The sequence below is a fragment of the Palaemon carinicauda genome, chromosome 7, assembly GCF_036898095.1.
Source record: "Palaemon carinicauda isolate YSFRI2023 chromosome 7, ASM3689809v2, whole genome shotgun sequence".
NCBI classification, from domain to species: Eukaryota; Metazoa; Arthropoda; class Malacostraca; order Decapoda; family Palaemonidae; genus Palaemon; species Palaemon carinicauda.
Genome location: NC_090731.1, coordinates 132067243 through 132074742, shown reverse-complemented (window position 1 = coordinate 132074742; position 7500 = coordinate 132067243). Strand labels below are relative to the sequence as shown.

Here is a 7500-nt window from a genome sequence, read left to right as displayed (position 1 = left end):
TATATATATATATATATATATATATATATATATATATATATACATACATATATATATATATATATATATATATATATATATATATATATATATATATATATATATATATATATATATATATATAGAGGCATCATCATCAGCCATTTCTAGTCCACTGCAGGATAAAGGCCTCAGACAGGTCCTTCCACTCTCATCTGTTAATGGTCTTTCTATGATAGTTTGTACCAGCAAATTTTCTTACCTCGTCAAGTAAATGTCTTCTCATCCTTCCTCTGCTTCATTCATAATCTCTTGGGATCTATTCTTTTATTCTATTTGTCCATATATATATATATATATATATAAATATATATATATATATATATATATATATATATATATATATATATATATATATATATATATATATATATATATATGTGTGTGTGTGTGTGTGTGTGTGTGTGTGTCTGTCTGTGTCATATTAGTGCTATTTTTGTTATCGCCACATTCCTCTCAAAGTAAAAAGGATTTGAGCTGAACTCTTAAATTGGAAAATCTATTTCCAATGCCTCGCCAAACAAAAAAGAAAAAAAAAACATATGATCAGCCCAAGCCACAAATGTTGGATGGTTATAGTCTGAACAGGGTTGTGGGTATTTGAAGCGTCCTTGGCTAGCGTTCACCGGAGTGGAGTTCGAGTTCCACTCAAACTCGTTATTTATTTTTTTTTTTTTTCGCAATATTGCCATCCTTGTGAGCTGAAGGTGGGGGTTTGTGGGAGCCTACAGGTCTATCTGCTGATTCATCAGCAGCCATTTCCTGGTCCTAGCTTTGGTGGAGAGGGGACGTGGGCACTAATCATATATACTGTACATATGGTCAGTCTCTAGAGCAATACCCTGCTAGCTAGTGCAATGTCACCGTGTGGAGGATTAATTTTGTTTTATTTGCTTTATTTTGTTGTTGTTTGCCAAATTCAGAGAGAGAGAGAGAGAGAGAGAGAGAGAGAGAGAGAGAGAGAGAGGGGGCGTGTCAGCGAGCGAGAGGTAGTTAGTGTAATGATTGTTTGTTGTAAGAATGACTTTTGGTATAAATGAGGTTGTTTGTTTATATTTTTAGCTAGGTTAGGACAGTGGGGAATGGCTTGAGCGAATGGTTTTTCTTATTTGCCTGTAGCCAAAGGCAGTTCAGTGTGGTTGTGAGTACTGGGATTATTTATTATTTTCGACCAGCTTGGAATTTATTTTCTTTTTGTATCAGTAAGTACAATTTTGTTTATATTTGCTAGGAGTGATTCTGAATGATAGAAATTTTATTATATATCTATGATTATAGTGCGCTAGTTTAGTTAGCTAGGAGGTTTCGTAAGTGTTTTTTTTATTTTCATTTGCACTCCGTAATAACTCCTTGAGGGAGATTATTTTTTTTTTCTAATGTGGATTTAATACTGCTGACTAGGCCTGTAATAGAGGATTTTGTTTGGACTATTCTTTTGGATTGCACAACCGTTGGTGATCTGCCCCGTGTATTAAGATTACGTATGATGATGATGATGATGATGATCTTGACACCCATGACCCAAAAGAGTTAAGGCCCTTGTGGCCAATTACCGGACAGTCTTCTAGGTGTCATACAGTGGTGTTGTGCCAATAAAGACAGTTGGCTACGGGAATGATTGTTTTTTCTTGTGACTGTTATTTTGCGAAAGTGTTAGTGGACAGACACGCAGTATATGTTTTGTTGTAGTGAATTTAAGTAAGGTTTTGTTAATGTTTAGTTTTAAGCTTTTATTGATTGCGGATGGTTTTGTTTAGTTTTAAGGAATATAGTATTAAGGTTATGTTTCGGTTTTATTTCCCTTCTGTATAAGAGTCCAGTTGATAACGTGAGGGGAAAGTTTGTGCTTAGGAGATATTTGTGTGATAGTGATTCAAGGATGTGAGGCTTGTTGTTGTGACATTCCGCCACAACCGTCTATTGCCTCTGTCATGAGCGACCTTGAAATCTTTAGACAGAAGCATGGAAGGAGTTCCGAAGGGTTCACCAATTTTGTGCACAAGACTAATGAGCGTCGACAATTGGGAGCACTAACATTTAAGTGACCTAAATTCAAAATGCGGTTATTACAATCGTTTGATCTCTCTCTCTCTCTCTCTCTCTCTCTCTCTCTCTCTCTCTCTCTCTCTCTCTCTCTCTCTCTCTCTCTCTCTTCGTATTTGTGGTATAATTATTACAATAGTTGGTTACAATCGTTAAAATCATTCAATTTTCAGAATAGTTTTAAGTAACTTTGGGATAGGTTTGCTGCTTTTTTCAGAAAGAAAGGGAAAAACTAAATCGGTATTTTTCAATTATCATTTGTTATGGTATGTAGATAAAAATCACATCTAAACAGAATCATAAAGACAGAAATGTGACTGCCCAATTTTTCACTTATTCCTGTAAATACCATAAAATATCTCAACACATTTCATCGTACTACTTCTGCAGTTATTAAAAGGTATCAATCTCAAAAATAAAATAACGTTCAAGATCATCACTACTGGAGTTACATACATGGAAATCTCCAGAAAACATAAAAACAAGTTCTTGAGCTATATCTTTTTCCCTTGGTCACTTGTAGTAGACTTTGGGAATCCTTTTCCTTCCATATGTTATTGTACTATTTCCCGAAGGGAATTGTACCTAGGAAGGACAGCAGCTAATTCAGGTTACAAATTAAATTGATTGTCTTGAATGATTCGCCTTGGTGGAGCATTTGATGTTGAAGCCCTTTCACGAAACCCCATCATTGATGAGCTAGCCACTAACTTTACAGGATCAGTTAGTGAGCCCCATGGAATTACGTTTAAGATTAAATCTTTAGCAGTGAGTAATCAGAAGCTTATAAAGGCCAGGGGTAGCATCTCTGGACAACTGGGACTCTAAGGATGGGATAACACTAAAAATTGTATAGGCTATATGATGTTCAACAGAATTGTAAAGGCAAAAATTTCTAGTCAAGACCAAATTTCACGTCGAAAAAAAAAATCAGGAAGAGTCCATCCTCGGTAGTGAAATCCTTTTTGCAGATTGAATACTTAACATGATCTTTATACGATTAGCCACGCATTCAAGGAATATAGTAACGTTGCGCAATGAATGAACGAAAATGAAAAAGATTATGAGGTGTGGTATATTCAGTGATGACAGATTTGCAGTAGATTGAGAATGTATAGAGAGAGAACATGCCATACTATTTTGAGTAAGTGTATGAAAGTGTTTTGGGTGCTCGGAGACTGCTGGTTTCCTAACACTCTTGGGAACGTCTCAACAGGTGGTTGCTGCATCGGCCAACTTTGTTCGATTCAAGGATTATCTATTTGTCCCTATTACTCATCTTTGGAATTCTGTAATTACTTCTGGTTTCCTTCTCTAATGCAACTTTCCCTCTTTCAAAGGTTTGGGTCAAATTATGTAACTATCATGTTAAATATATGCGACTTCAGTAATCACACTCGACAGACATTGACCTGTAGCAAAGCTGTCCTGAATGAGGCAAAGGTAGTTTGTAATATTTATGGTACATGAAAGAGAGAAAATATTTTTTTTTTTGGGGGGGGGGAAGTTGTCGGCTGGAACTAGCATCTGAATACAACGACTTAAAAAAAAGAAAAAAATGGGATTAAAGGGAATATTTGTGGCTAACCTTCAAGGAAAAGTGAAACCTAGAAGAATCAAAGAAAAAAGAGAATCCTCAGCTTGTTGAAAGTTGAAATTATGAGCGGTTTTCTATGCAAAAATAAAAATGAAAATGTTTTCCTTCTTAAGTATTCCGGGCCAATAATGTACAGTAGATGCACCCATAACGAATGAAGGAAGATTATCGTTTGAAAATAGGGAGTTTCCCTAGTGTTTAATATTTAAATTCATAGATCCCTTACAGCATATTCAATCAATTATGAAACTTTTCATCAGGAACATATATATTTCTTAGATGGTGTTTTAATAAACTCTGCCTAATGATTCTGGAGCTTTTACTGTTAAATGATAAAGGAAATAGTTGTACTTTTAACAATCGTTTTCTATTGAAAAGAGTGAATTAAGGAAAACAAACAATCACATACACGGGTGTATATTTAAGAATCAGGTAGCATACCCATTTAAAAACGAAAATTATTATTATTATTATTATTATTATTATTATTATTATTATTATTATTATTATTATTATTATTATTATTATTATTATTATTATCATATACACACACACATATATGTATATATGTATATATATATATATATATATATATATATATATATATATATATATATATATATATATGTATATATATATATATATATATATATATATATATATATATATATATATATATATATATATGTCATATATATACACATTATATATATACATATATATACATATACATATATATATATATATATATATATATATATATATATATATATATATATATATATATATATATATATATATATATATATATATATATACACATATATATACACACATATATAAATATATATATATATATATATTTATATATATATATATATATATATATATATATATGTATATATATATATATATATATATATATATATATATATATATATATGCATTTATATATATATATATATATATATATATATATATATATATATATATATATATATATATATATATATATATACGTATATTTATGTATATGTATATATATGCATAAATATATATATGTTTATGTATATATATACATATATATATATATATATATATATATATATATATATATATATATATATATATATATATATATATATGTATATATATATATATGTATATACATATATATATATATATATATATATATATATATATATATATATATGTGTGTGTATATATATGTATATATATGTATATATATATATATATATATATATATATGTATACATATGGATATGTATATATATATATATATATATATATATATATATATATATATATATATATATATATATATATATATATACATATAATGTATGTAAATTATATAATTAATAGAATATACTTCATGAATGAAGGCTGATGTTCAAATTTGGGAATATATAAACACTCAAATATTTATGTTGATATTGGCATAGAAGAGTGTTTCTATTTAAGGCTTTTGCTGTCAATAAATTCACTCAGGGTTCAAGTTCATGCGATGGAGACTGTTCCTAATGAAAAAGGAAGAATTGTGTTTATGCAAGATTATTTCAGAGCTGCAACAGCACTCCCCTATTCGGTAACTTCTTACTGAATAACGATTTCGATATTTTACTTTTATTTTCTTTTAGAGAAATTTCAATCAATGAGTGCTAGAAATATTATTTTCATAGAAACTTTAATCTCTACGCCTTTCAACAACATAGGAGTACGAACCAAGGTCATTTATCGGGGTTAACTATATTACTTAAAATAATTTTTGAGATAGAAATATTCAATATTTGAATCTACTTAACGGAAAGATAATGACATAATTGAAGAGAAAAATACAATTGACATAGTAGCAAAGGGAATGAAATGTATAGTAAATAAAAAAAAAAAATATCAACTAAACGGAAATTATGAAAATAATAAAATTGTCCGAGAGCTTTGAAAAATATCAGAATATATAGGCTATGATAAATGAAAAAGACAATAACAATAAAATAATCCTACATGTAAAAACTTAATATCAATCTTCAGAAAAATCAAACATTAGAATTTTTAATAATCAAACACGCGATCATTTAGCAGACCATTACTACAAAGCAATGTTGAATAGCTTTCCCGTCCCCAGAGCAGGGTTACAGGACCCAAATTTCTTATACTGTACTCCATTACTTAGAGTTGCTCTCTAATTCAACAATTACGTCTCGAAAATCATTTAACCAAGAAACAAGTAACCATATATTTTACAATGTATTTTTTCACAAAACACGTTTCCTACCGTTAGTTTCTCTTCTATGATTTTACGAAGTTCAGGGGCTTTCTTTAACTGATCTGTGCTCTATGCGTGACTAATTTTTCACTTATCTTTTTCATTACCTAAATTGCAAACACAGTCGAGGACTCGATAAAGAACATGCCATTGCCGGATGAAGTGTACATTACATAAACGCTCTTGGGCCTTGAGTGGATTGAATAATCGATCGTTACATAGTTAGTTGACGTTGTTTTAGATTGAGCTAGTTTTATGCCAGCGGATAACTTCAGGCTCGTAATAGAATACCCTGTAAAACCAATTGCTAGGTTGCTATTGTTGTTTTATATAAAGCCAACACTAGACTGGTACGGGCTCTTTGTTTTAGAACAACCCTTCACAACTGTTACTGCAGTGATTCTAGAATTCTTATTGGACCATGAGATTAGCTGGCATTCTCAGGACTAACGGCTGCATTATAGTATCAAAGAATACTACCTCTGACTTAGGTAAGAAGGGTCTTAGCTATATGGTGACGATCGCAACATCTTTTCAGGCAATCTTCGAACATTTGAGACCCCCAGGTCATCTCTATACTATAGCTCATCTCGGTTAATCTCATTTGTTCCACTTTCCCCTGGGTCTTTTCTGTCTCGCCTGGTATTGGTTATCCCGTGAAAAAAAGTCTTTGCTAATCTGACATGGAGATTCTAATGTAACTCGCAGTTGAAATGGGAATTTTTAAGCTTCTTTGGGAACTAGACAGTCCTAGTTGAATCAGAATATAGAAAAATGCGTTCATTAGGCTAATAACTGGAAGTTTAATTGTACATTCGAAATAGTTTACAATTGCTTTGTATGGAAACAAGTTTGACTCGATTACATTAAAGTCACATTATACTTGTTTTACTCAACCAGTTTAGCCTTATAAGTGAAGGCCAAATTCTTGTAGTTTCAAGTGAGATAGAAAGAATTATCTTTCACTTTTTCTTTGGTATCATTGATGAAAATTACGGTCATGATTAAATTACCCTCGTTCAAGATTTGCCTTTACTATTTTAGCATTGTGAGTTTAACCATATGTATCGTATATAACTAATGTTTCCACATCATGAAATAAGACAGGAGTATAAGAGAAGGTTGAGATAGTAAGTCCATATCCAAAGTTCTGTAATTTTCCATCCTAAACCACTGGAAGGGATATACTAGGTTCGTTTTATGTTATAGACAAGACATTAGAGTGTGATTTATTAACAATATCAGTATTTTGTGTAAATACTACATATTTACTTATGCAGTACAAATATTTCTATTAACAAGTAGCTCTTCTGATAAACAGTTCTATAATACACTAATAGGAGACATCCAAAATTTTCAATGTTTTTTTTTTTTTTTTTTTATTCTAGACTTCGATGTTGGATGTTCAGGAAAAGCCATTTAAATAATTAGTCAATTACCTTTCGTTTCACGTAATTTTTTACTACTGCCTTAAGGTTTATGTTTACATTATTTATCAAATGTTCAGGTCAATTATTTTTTGAACGCCGGTTGA

The 7500-nt window shown here is 30.5% G+C and overlaps 2 protein-coding genes across 5 annotated transcripts in view; one reads left to right on the top strand and one right to left on the bottom strand.

Annotated features, from left to right (window-relative positions):
• Positions 1 to 7500, bottom strand: part of LOC137644013 (uncharacterized) — a 432645-nt gene that overhangs the window by 56719 nt on the left and 368426 nt on the right. The gene's annotated exons all lie outside the window — the stretch shown is intronic.
• The window catches only part of LOC137644012 (serine-rich adhesin for platelets-like), a 544649-nt gene continuing 538325 nt past the window's right edge, over positions 1177 to 7500 (top strand). Inside the window, 1 exon segment of the mRNA XM_068376886.1 lies at positions 1177 to 1241. The gene's annotated coding sequence lies outside the window, so the exon portion shown is untranslated.